The sequence below is a fragment of the Notamacropus eugenii genome, chromosome 2, assembly GCF_028372415.1.
Source record: "Notamacropus eugenii isolate mMacEug1 chromosome 2, mMacEug1.pri_v2, whole genome shotgun sequence".
Taxonomy (NCBI): Eukaryota; Metazoa; Chordata; class Mammalia; order Diprotodontia; family Macropodidae; genus Notamacropus; species Notamacropus eugenii.
The window spans coordinates 39,013,200-39,025,976 of record NC_092873.1 but is presented as its reverse complement, the minus strand read 5'-3'; positions in this window follow the sequence as shown (position 1 = coordinate 39,025,976).

The window sequence follows — 12,777 nt, the reverse complement described above, 5'->3', positions numbered from 1 at the left end:
ACTACTTGTGAGACTTTGGGCAAGTTATGTCTCTATTCTGGGCCTCAGTTTCCCACTCTGTAAAATGATGTGGGGGAAAGTGTCTTCATTTCAGAGATCCCAAGCTCAGAGGCCACCTGCTCATTTTACAGAGAAAGAAACAAAGGCAAATTAACCAACAAACAATTATTAAGCCTCTACCATGTGTCAGACGCTGTATTAGATAGGAGAGATATAAAGACTTAAAAGTAAAAACGGTCCCTGTCCTTGAGGGTTACAGTCCAGCAAGGGGAAATAATATGAACATGTATCATTATATACAAAGGTAGACAAAGTAATGGGATTGTGAGAGGTACTAGTAGGTGGGGGAATGAGAAAAGACCTTATGTAGAGATGGTGCTTGAGATGAGTCTTGAAGGAAACCAGGGATTGTAGGGGACAGAGAGGGAGAGGAAGTGCATTCCAGGCATGAGGGACAGCCAGGGCAAAGTCTCAGAAGTGGGAGACAGAGGCTAGATATGAAGAACACAAAAAGCAGAGAGGCTCATTGGACAAGGTCACATGGGATGACTTTTAGCTCTAAATCTAAGCTACCATGAACCCTTCTAGGCCTCAGTTTCCTCCTTTGTAAAAAAAAAAAAAGGTGGGGGGAAGGGTGGTGGTTTTGCTAACTGCATGATTTTAATACCCACCCTGCTTTCTCATTATGCAGATGAAATGATGGGTGTGAGATTTTCTGAGAACCAACTGCACTGAAAAATACCAGATATCATCATTAGAGCTAATGATAATCCTTCCTTGGGTTCTAGACCTACCACTTCTATTAGAGAGACAGAGACAGAAAAGAGAGACACAGGTACAAGAAAGAAACAGATACAGATACAGATACTAGACAGAGACAGAGACAAAGAAAGGAGACAGAGGAGAAAGACAGAGATATGGACACAGACACAAGCGATTAGAGACAGAGTCAGTGCGTTTGTGTTGCAGGAGACCACGCCACTAAAGAAATAATGACATGACTTGCACTTGACTTTGTTTTGAGTGAGGGAGGGTTGTGCAGGTCACCAGCCTCACTTCTCCTCCAGAGCCATCTGAATCCAGTGACCAGATATTCATCAGGATGACTGGAGATGACTCAGGATGAGGCAATTGGGGTTAAGTGCCCAATGTCCCACAGCTAGAGAGTGTCAAGTGTCTGAGGTGAGTTTTAAACTCAGGTCCTCTTGACTCCTGCACTGGTGCTCTATCCACTGCACCACCTAGCTGTGTAACAGAGACAGAGACACAGACAAGAGAAGACAGACACAAGAGACTGAGGCAGGAAGGAGAGACAACGAAACAGGAGAAGGGGGGGTAGAGAAGAGAGGGAGCACAGTTAGTCACCATCCCCTCCCCCCCAAAAAAACCCAGCTCACTCCAGAACAGACCCTAGGTCCTCTAGAAGAGCTAACCTGAGCGGCATCCAGTGACTCACTCCCTGTTTCTGACAGCAGGACAAGCAGGAGACTGCCAGTGCCCCAGTGTTAGCCAGCAGGGCCCTGAAGCTACAAAGGGGGAGCTCAACACCTGCGGAGGGTGTGAGTACACGTGGGTGTCGGTCTCCCAAGGCCTTTGATTATACCTGCTTCTGCCGCAGGAAAAGCTAATCTCTGCGGTCAAGGCTGTGATGGAAAACCCAGTTCACCTAGCAAGATTCCTTGTGCTCGGGGGAGCTAAGCAAGCTCCCATTTCCCCCCTCTCCAGTTCTCGGCTCCCACTATCATTCTCTCCCAGACACTAGCTATAATGACCCTGGATTAAGTCCCATCCCCGCTCTGAGCCTGTTTTCTCCTCTATAAAATGCGGAGGTTGGACCAGATGCTCTCTCCCCAGTCCAGTTCTAATGATCCCAGTCCTTGTGATCCAGAGAGGCAAACCCTACATTTCATAGAGAAGGAAATTGAGGCTCGAGTCTGGGGGAGGTGATTTATCCTCATTTTACAGAAAAGGAAACTGAGGGTGGCAGCGGGGAAGGACTTGTCCAGCGTCGCCCATCCTAGCAAACTTCCCACGTGTAGGACCGCTCTAGCAACCCTACACCAAGGCAGACGGTTACTAAATAACGCGGAAAGAACACAGCGTATCCACGTCCATAATGCCGGGCACAGGCACACACTCGGGCACTCGCGCAGCCAGCGCCGCCTGGTGTCCGCAGCTGGCTAAGGAGCTCGGCCCCGGCCCCCGGTGTCCGCGGGCCCCGCCCTCTGCTGACCACCTCCCCAGGGCAGCCCCGCAGAACCCCTGCCCCTCCCTCCGGGAGCCTCCGTAACCGCTGAGGGCCGGGCTGGCCAGAGAGGGATGGGCCCGGGAAGTTCGGCTCCTGCACCCGGATTCCCGCAGCGTCCACGGCTCCGTCCGGGAAGCCCTCGGGGGCTGCACTGCAACTCTAAGGCACCCTGGACCCCGCGAACTCACAGTCCTTAACAGGTCCCCACCCCCCGATCCTGCTCCCCGGCCTTGCCTCTCTCCCGCACCCCGTCTGCAAGGGGAACGCGTCCGGGCTGGGAGGGGAAAGGGCCAAGGAGGGCTTCCCCGCCTTCCCCCAGCTTACCTGGTCGTGCGGAGTGCCCAGCGCACAGACCGCCTTGAGCGCTCTCCGAGTGCCCTCTGGCGGCGGTGGCTGCTAACAGCGCCCTCCTGTCCTGCCTCACCGGGGAGCCAGAAACGCCTACATCCCCCGCTCCGCAGAGCCCGGGAGGTGACGAGAGGCTGGCGAGGGGCTCCAACCCTGTGCCAGGCTCACTTGGCAAAGTGCCCCAGGGGGACTACTCCGGGTTCTCATCTTTATTAAGGGGCGCTGCCTTCATCCAAGCTCAGAGTTGGAAGGGACCCAAGAGGCCTTCCGGTCCAATCCGTCCTTGAACAAAAATCCCTTCTCCCAACATATCCTACAAGTGAGGGATCCAGCCGTTGCTTGAAGGCTGGTGACGTCCCTGGGCACCCCATTTCACTTGGGACAGCCCCTAGTTATTAAGACGCCTAATTTTGCTCCTGGGTCTGCTCTCCCTGGCTGCATTTCCTTCTGTTTGATCCTGCTTGATTTTGTACACCTGTTGAGTCTTCAGCCAGTCGGCGGACCCCATCATCTATACCCCTCGGCAATGAGTAATAAATGGCCAGAAGTCAGCGGGGAATATCTGCACATGCTCTATATAATGTAGATTACATGTGTGTGAAGAGTTGTGAAAAATGGATTCAACTTTTTTCTGCTTGGCCTTACAAGAACTAGGAGCAATGGATGGAAATTTCCAAGAGGTAAATCTGGATTTGGGAGAAAGAATCATTTGCCAACTATCATAACTATCTAAAAATAAAATGGGCTTAGGCAATAGAGGTGCTTGGGTTGGGGGATGGCCCTAAGATCCTTCCCAACTCTAAGATCCTGTGTTTACTGCTCCACTAGCTCCACAGGCTCATGCCAAGTAAATTCCAAGAGCTCCATGCCAGGGCAAGACCTGGGATTGGAAACAAGGAAGGACAACTGGGGACCACACACCCAGAATCTCCCACCTTCACCTGCCCCAACATTTTTGGCAGGTGAGAGGCCAAAATATGAAGTAGTGCTTAGGAAAAGGTGGGCAGAAAGGGCCCCACCTGGGAAGAAAGGGCACTGAGAGAGGAAGCCACCTCCCTCCCATGGCCTATAGTATTTGCTTTTTTAAAAAAATTAATTTATTTAACTTTTCACATTCATTTTCACAAAATTTTGGGTTCCAAATTTTCTCCCCATTTGACCCCTCCCCCTGCCCCAGAACACCGAGCATTCTAATTGCCCCTATCACCAATCTGCCCTCTCTTCTATCATCCCTCTCTTCCCTTGTCCCAATCTTCTCTTTTGTCCTGTAGGGCCAGATAACTTTCTATACCCCTTTACCTGTATTTCTTATTTCCTAGTAGCAAGAACAGTACTCGACAGTTGTTCCTATAACTTTGAGTTCCAACTTCTCTTCATCCCTCCCTCCCCACCCCTTCCCTTTGGAAGGCAAGCAATTCAATACAGGCCATATCTGTGTAGTTTTGCAAATGACTTCCATAATAGTAGTGTTGTGTAAGACTAATTATATTTCCCTCCATCCTATCCTGCCCCCCATTGCTTCTATTCTCTCTTTTGATCCTGTCCCTCCCCAAGAGTGTTGACTTCAAATTGCTCCCTCCTCCCATTGCCCTCCCTTCCATCATCCCCCCCAACCCTGCTTATCCCCTTCTCCCCCACTTTCCTGTATTGTAAGATAGGTTTTCCTACCAAAATGAGTATGCATTTTATTCCTTCCTTTAGTGGAATGTGATGAGAGTAAACTTCATGTTTTTCTCTCACTTCTCTTCTTTTTCCCTTCACTAAAAAGTCCTTTGCTTGCCTCTTTTATGAGAGATAATTTGCCCCATTCTGTTTCTCCCTTTCTCCTCCCGATATATTTCTCTCTCACCGCTTAATTTCATTTTTTTAAGATATGATCCCATCCTATTCAATTCATTCTGTGCTGTGCTGTGCTGTGTGTGTGTGTGTGTGTGTAATCCCACCAAGTACCCAGATACTGAAATGTTTCAAGAGTTACAAATATTTTCTTTCCATGTAGGAATGTAAACAGTTCAACTTTAGTAAGTCCCTTATGACTTCTCTTTGCTGTTTACCTTTTCATGGTTCTCTTCATTCTTGTGTTTGAAAGTCAAATTTTCTTTTCAGCTCTGGTCTTTTCATCAAGAATGCTTAAAAGTCCCCAATTTCTTTGAAAGACCATTTCTTCCCCTGAAGTATTATACTCAGTTTTGCTGGGTAGGTGATTCTTGGTTTTAGTCCTAGTTCCTTTGACTTCTGGAATATCCTATTCCACACCCTTCAATCCCTTAATGTAGAAGCTGCTAGATCTTGTGTTATCCTGATTGTATTTCCACAATACTTGAATTGTTTCTTTCTAGCTGCTTGCAATATTTTCTCCTTAACCAGGGAACTCTGGAATTTGGCCACAGTGTTCCTAGAAGTTTCTCTTTTTCAATCTCTTTCAGGCGGTGATCTGTGGATTCCTTGAATACTTATTTTGCCCTCTGGTTCTAGAATCTCAGGGCAGTTTTCCTTGATAATTTCATGAAAGATGATGTCTAGGCTCTTTTTTTGATCATGGCTTTCAGGTAGTCCCATAATTTTTAAATTGTCTCTCCTGGGTCTATTTTCCAGGTCGGTTGTTTTTCCAATGAGATATTTCACATTATCTTCCATTTTTTCATTCTTTTGGTTTTGTTTTGTGATTTCTTGGTTTCTCATAAAGTCATTAGCCTCCATCTGTTCCATTCTAATTTTGAAGGAACTATTTTCTTCAGTGAGCTTTTGAACCTCCTTTTCCATTTGGCTAATTCTGCTTTTGAAAACATTCTTGTCCTCATTGGCTTTTTGAACCTCTTTTGCCAATTGAGTTAGCCTATTTTTCAAGGTGTTATTTTCTTCAGCATTTTTTTGGGTCTCCTTTAGCAAGGTGTGGACCTGCTTTTCATGCTTTTCTTTCATCTCTCTCATTTGTCTTCCCAGTTTTTCCTTCACCTCTCTTACTTGATTTTCAAAATCCTTTTTTGAGCTCTTCCATGGCCTGAGCCCATTGAGTGGGCTGGGATACAGAAGCCTTGACTTCTGTGTCTTTCCCTGATGGTAAGCATTGTTTTTCCTCATCAGAAAGGGAGGGAGGAAATACCTGTTCACCAAGAAAGTAACCTTCTATAGTCTTATTTTTTTTCCCTTTTCTGGGCATTTTCCCAGCCACTGACTTGACTTCTGAATGTCCTCTTCACACCCACCACTCCTCCAGATCCGCCCAGCCAGCGCTTGGGGTCCAAGATTCAAATGCTGCTTCCCAGGCTCAGGGCTTTTGGTGGGGGCAGGGCTGCTATTCAGTGTGAGATTAAGTTCAGGTGCTCAGTTTGGGGCAGGGCCACCACACGGGCTCAGTTCCCTCAGGGGGTTTATGTGGAGCCCTTCAACAATGAATCCGGGCTCCTGCCTGCTTAGGGAGCCCTTGTCCTCTGCTGCCCCCGCTGCTGCCTCCCGAGGGGGCCTGAGTTATGGGGACACCCCACTCCCCTCTCAACCAGCCAAAGAGACCCTCTCACCAACCCTTGTCACCTGTGGGTGGAGGAACCTGCGTGGCCACTGGAGATTCTGTCCCTGAAGCCTGCTCAGATCTGCTCCTCTCAGTGCCTCGAGGCCAAGGCAGGGCTCGGCTCTGGGTCTGGTGCGAGATGGACCTTTCACGTCAGGTTTTCAGGGCTCTCTGGAACAGAAATCTCATCTGCTCCATTGTTCTATGGCTTCTGCTGCTCCAGAATTTGTTGGGAGTTCTTCTTTACAGATATCTTATGGGCTGTGGGTTCGGAGCTAGCATATGTGTGTCTTTCTACTCCGCCATCTTGGCTCCTCCCCAGTATTTGATTTTTTAAAATGAATTCTTATCAATAACTTTTGTTCTTATATCACCTGGATTTTTCCCTGTATCAGTCCCCTTTTCCCCTCCCAGAAAGCCCATTCCTTATAACATTTTAAAAATATTTAGCAAAACTCATCCATATATTGAAAAAATTAACATCATATGCAATGTTATGCACCCAGATAATCTTTCTAAAGCTGGATATCACCTTATCATGATCTCATTCATTCAAGTTTTTATTTTTTAAAATTGGTATTGATATTTTTGTTTTAATATCATATGCATTTCTAAATATATCCCTTCCTCCTCAGAGAGCCATCCCTTGCAATAAAACTTTAAAAAGAAAGAAAAAGAACAGTTCAGCAAAACTAGCTTCAATTTCAAGTAACTGTGGTAGTATGTGCAGCATTCCACGCCCGTAATCCCCCACCTCTGCAAAGAGAGAGGGGGAGGGGTGCATTTTCTCATTCCTTCTTTGGAATCAAGCTTGGCCATTATACTTACACAGTGTACTGTTGCTGTTTCTCTTTCCATTTCTTTTCAATCTGAATTTAACAGACATCCAATAAAATGAGTGTTTCCATATACATAGTAAAAGAGAAAAAGAGGCTGGGACAGGAAGCTGCCAATCTCTATCACTTCCATGACCATTCCAACAAGCATTTAGCACTACCTACTACATGTCAAGCCTTGTGTTAGGACATACAGTCCTCATCTGTAAAATGGAAACGATAATACACCTACTTGTAAGGGTTGTCATGAGAATCAAGTGATAACATGTTACAAACATTAAAATGCTACATAAATACTAGTTATTGTTAGATTGTATAAAATGATGACGATGGTGAAACAGACCCGCCCTCCAAGAGCTTACAGCCTCTCAAAGGTACTGTCCCTCTTTGTCCGAATTCGTTGTGGTCCAGTCTGGTTTTGTCTGGCTTTGGGGGATTTGGGGTGGGGTGCTATAAGTGGGTTGGGTTTGGCTTTCCAAACAGGAAACGATTGACAGGCTCTTTGGGTAAGAAAAGTCTGAGGAGAAAGAACATACACAGGCCCTAAACACCTCCAGCTTTTGCCTAACTGGTTTCCGTGTGTGTAGATAACAGTTCCACAAAGAAATTGTGGTACTATTTTCTTGTGAAATATTTACTGTGCGATCGAATATAATTCAAAAATGCTTATTATGTGCGGTCATTTATATGCATACAAATATATGCCTCTCCTTTGCTCCAGGATTTCTCAGACCTCCCCCCTTAATCCCAAAGGGTCTTTCAGCGCACAGCATCTTTTCTTCTACCTCTTGCACCACGCCTTCCCTTCAGTTGAACATGGATTTCTTGGTGGAATACATTACAAGCCTCAAAGTGCTCTGTAACCAAATTAATTTCAGAAACTGACTTAAAAAATAATAAATCAACAACTGCTTTTTAAAAAACCACCATATCATATAAACAGAACCTAAAACATGGAGATACATAGAAATTGGAGAGAACATGATTATGAATTTGGACATGGAAGAGCCCTTAGTGGTCAGCTAGACCCATGCTTCTTAAACTGTGGGTTGAAACCAGTCTCTCACCCACAATTTAAGCATTGAAGGGGTCAAGAGTGCAAAAAGTTTAAGAAGCCCTGATCTAGACCAACTCTCTCATTTTACACATGAGGAAACTGAGGCCTAGAGAAGTTAAGGGGATTGTCCAAGGTCACAGAGTAGTAAGTAGGAGGTTTGAATGCAGGTCCTCTGCCTTCAGATCTAGTGTGCTCTATGACACTGCCCCTGGTTACCTTCCAAACCTGTAGAGTCTGCAAATACATTCTTTTATCTAAGTCAATGGTAAAAATTTTTTTTTTAAAGGTACAGAGCCAAACGCAGGTTTCTATGGTACTTCACTGGAAGCCTCTTTAAAAGTTAACCTCAAACTGTTCAAGACTTTACTCTGTGAATCTGTCAAGCAGTTTTGAATTTGATGATATTATCTTTTAGAACTTTCCCGTTTCCCATCTTTTCTACACTTTCTCAAAGACATTGCTAAAAATCTGGTTAGTCTGACATAGACCTATTCTTTTAAATTTTTTTTCTATCAACAAAAAATTCTCTCTCTCTCTCTCTCTCTCTCTCTCTCTCTCTCTCTCTCTCTCTCTCTCTCTCTCTCTCTTGTCTCTCTCCTCATTAAGGAAGAAAAATAAAACCCAGTGTTTGTTCACAAACATGTAGAGTTAAGCAAAACAAATGCATGTGCCTTGGCGAGGACTTGGCCAATTCCTGATGAAGCCCAGTTGGCAAACTCTCTGGCCCTCTCTTTAATGCTCCATCCTAGAATTTCCCCATGAGTGAAAGTCAAGCTCACTGACCTATGGTTCTCAGTAAAAAATTCTATTCCCTTTTCTTTGAAAAAAATTGGGACATTTGGTCTTGTTCAGTCCTCTGCCATCTCTTTGTTCTTTTCCATCTTTCAAATATCTTAATGATTCTTGGAAGACTTGAGGCTGTTGTGTCTTTGGGACAGGTGACAAGATTCGAGACTGACAAGGTGCCCTCCCTTACATACTGTTAGACATTTTTGTTGGATCATTTCTAATGCCAAATTCATTCTCCTTGGCAGAGAAAGCAGAATAAAGACAAAAATAGTGTGGCTTAGCCTTCTCTCCCTTATCATTTATCATCCATCCCCTCAATCGCAAGTGTGTAACATTATCCTCTCTTTGATCCTTCTCTGGCCCCAGTATAACTTGACTAGAAACCTTGTCCTTCACTTTCCCCATCAGCTCATCCTGCGCTTTTGGTGCTGCTGATTTGGACAGGTCCATGCAACACTCGTATTCAATCTGCCCTTGCTTTCTTCTGTAATTTCTATTTAAAATCTAAGTCGGTGGATGAGTGATGCATCCACACCGGTCTTTTCAAACAAATCCTAATTTTCTTCCTCATTGAAATTGCTTCCCTTTGCCTGGCAGGCAAGCCCGGGTGACTGAAAGCAGCCTTGGAGAGACTATGGGCATTACTCGGTCGTACGGCCCCTAGTGACCACACAGCCAAGTGGCCAGAGTTCCTGTGTGTTGCTTTTCAGCTTCATTGACAGAGAAGGGAAATTTCCTAGAAAGTGGGATTCCCAGAAACCAGTCTTCTAGCCATTGAAGGTGGAATGTCATGGGCAGGGCCAGTCATGGATAGTGCCTCACAAGATATTCTAAGTTCAAGAGTGTGAGCATCTGCCTTTCTATAGAGAAGAGACTTTTTTGGGGCATTGTGCCTCTTGGAGAAGGTCCTGGGTCCTGGTGTGAGGAGGGGATGCAGTAAGAGATGAAAGTAATGCCCTCTGGGGGCAAGGAGGTCAAGGATCTGGACTGCCCCACTTCTCACTTCATACTATAGTGAGTTCTTCAGCTAGTGTAAGACAGAGGTGGGAAATCTTTGATCTAGAGGCCCCTGGTAGGATTAATGAGAAGCAGGGTTGTTTGTTTCCCCTTTCCCTATATAGTTTTCAGTCTCCCAGAAGGTGGAGTTTTCAGCCTCAAAGTTTTCAATCAAAAGGCTGAATTCAGCCTTGAGGGGTGGGGGGAGGAGTGAGAATCACCAGAATGGCAGGGGGTGCCCAGTCCCAAATATTCTTCTCAAAGGAGTATCCAAACATCTGAGTGCTGGGATTAGTTTGGAGGACTTTAGGACCTTATGGAGAGTGGAGAATGGAAGCCACTGGAAAGACAATAGAATTTTATTGTTTATGGGGTTCTCTGAGCCCCTGGCATTTTCTTCATTTCCTGTTGAGTGGAATGAAGCTTGTTCCACCCCTGACATCTGCCTTGTTACCTTGAGTTCTTGTACAAGATCTGGAGGACCCTTTCACCTACCTTTGTGGAGGTCTACACACAAACTATGTTTGGAGATTTTCCCAGAGTAAACTTTAGGCCAAGGGCATAATAAACCAAAGATGGAAGCTGTCCTGGGTAAATACAAGGCTTGAGGGCCTTGGGTCATAGCTTACAGCTGTAAGTCACCATGATTCCTTAAAAGAGTACAAGCCATGTCAGAAACATTATCCATGGAGCTGACATATGCTTACAGGAAAGGATTATTTCCCAAATGCTTCAGACCCAAGATGTTTGAATAAAAGCATGGAGCAGAGGTTTTTGGGACAGGAATGAGAGCTTTTAATAAAGAACAGCCGCATTGGAGATGGTAGAGCCCAAGATGTCAGCTGCCAGGCAAGTGGTCAGACCTAGCTAGACTTGGGCCTTCATTGAGGTCAACACCATTCATGAGGAGGTCCCTTTAGCATTGGTGCTGTGAGTTTACAGGGACTGTGAACTCAAGTCATGGGGGGAGAGATCAATGTTAAGGGCTGGATGTATAATAATTCCCTTGCTCTCTGGGCTTGGATGTTTCTGATATCTATTGTTTACTTGGTTTGAAATAAATTTTCTCAACACCTCTTGGGAGTTTGTTGATTCCAACAGAATTATAACTACCAAGGAAAAACTAGAAATAAACTGGTTTCAGAATCTGATGTCCCCAGAGAGTCTTCTAGATGGGATAAATACTAGCTTTGCCAAGAGTCATTAGAAGGAAGTCCCCACGATAATTTAACCAGCTGATCTGCCAGTCAAGAGGAGACTTGTCCAGGAGCCCCACTTACCATATGGATCCCCTCTAACTGCAATAAGTCCCCAGTCTGAGGTATCAGAGCTGTAACCAGGAATTTTGTGATCTGAAGCAACCACCAATTTGGCACAAGTGGCAGGACGAGTTACCTCAGTTAGGGGAGGTAGGAGGATCATGGAAGGGCAGGGAGGGGCTCACCCCAATAAGGCTGAGTAGAGGAGAATCTTACCCCTCCCATCCATAATTCATCTCATAGGTTCTCATTTTACACAATTATTCTTGGTAACTAGGTGCGAAATTCTTTTGTTTCCACACTGCAGAAGCAGAGTGCTGTTGGCACCCTCTAATTCAGTGCTGTGGAGTAAAGTCAAGTCTGTCCCTCTCTAGTTATGGCTCTGGTCAATGTGTGTGGGTTCCTGAGGAAATGGAGACCAAGGGGCAGGAAAACTTTTACTTGTGGCTGAGTCCAGGGAGATTCTGTCACTACATCCTAGTTGGAGGCTGCTTTAGGGAGGTAGATAAACTAATGAAATGGTGAGCAGGATATGGTACAATGAGAACTCTTTGCTGTGGCCTGCAAAACCTCCCAGTGAGGTGATTAATAGGCATTAGAATCAGTTTCCATTTTAGAGAGAGGGCAGCTGAGCCCAAAGGGTACTATCAACTACCTTTATCTGGCATTAAGGTGCATGTGACCCATTGCTGGGCACTGTTCAGAGAGAAGTCTGAAAAACAGGCATGATAGAACCATTATCTCCCAGGGTTCCTGCTCCCCTGCCACAAAGGCTGGGCTCATCTTTCCCGGAAAGTCCCAGGATGTGACTGGCCCAGGGGTCCAAGGCTCAAGTCACATCTTCCTTGACTGTTGCTTCCTGGTCAGCTGGGGGCCTAAGAAGCCACCTCCCCTCACTCACCCAGAGGGGCAGGCCCTTTGGACTCGACAGATGTTCCAACACCTAACTCTGCTAACTCCTAACCCTAATCAGACCTATTTCTAAACAGAGGCAAGAAGGTCATTTGTGCACAAGCTAGGTACTCTCATTTTCTTGTTAAACATCTTTTCTTTCCCACCCTCCTCCCCTTCTAAATATCCTTTTCATGCCTTAGCTAAGTAAACTTCTTGTGGTTAGCTGTTGAATGTCTTATTCCATTCTAACACCGAACTTGAACAGGCACCAGCTACATCAGACCCAGCTCTTATGGCAGGGCCTTGTGCCCTGGAAGATTCAAGTCTGAAGAGTCTGTGCTGGTGTGGACCACCACAGGAAGGTCAGAGAAAGCAACATAAAATAGGTGCACAAGCTCAAGAGCCTGGGAGAAGAGAAAGGAACAATGTGGCAGGGGAGGAGCCATCTCTCCAGCCAGCAGGCCTGGCCCCTCCCCCCCCCCACCACGCTCCTCCTCACCTTGACCTCCCAGAAGTCCTCTTCTCCTTCAGTCTGTAACCCAACTTCCATTTTCTGCAAGAAGCCTTTCCTGGGCCCCCAACTACTGGTGCCCACCCTCCCAAGCACCCTTGTGTTTAACTGCTCTGTATACACAAGATGCAGACCCTCTGTCTCTATGTATGTATATACCCACCCACACATACACACTCACCCACACATGTGTATCTGCACATATACATACATCTATATATACATGCTTGTACATGCACACATATAGTCTTTTCCATTAGATGCTAAGATTCTTGCAAATGGGGATTGTTTTATTCATTGTACTTTGAGCTCCAGTGTTTAGGGTACGTTC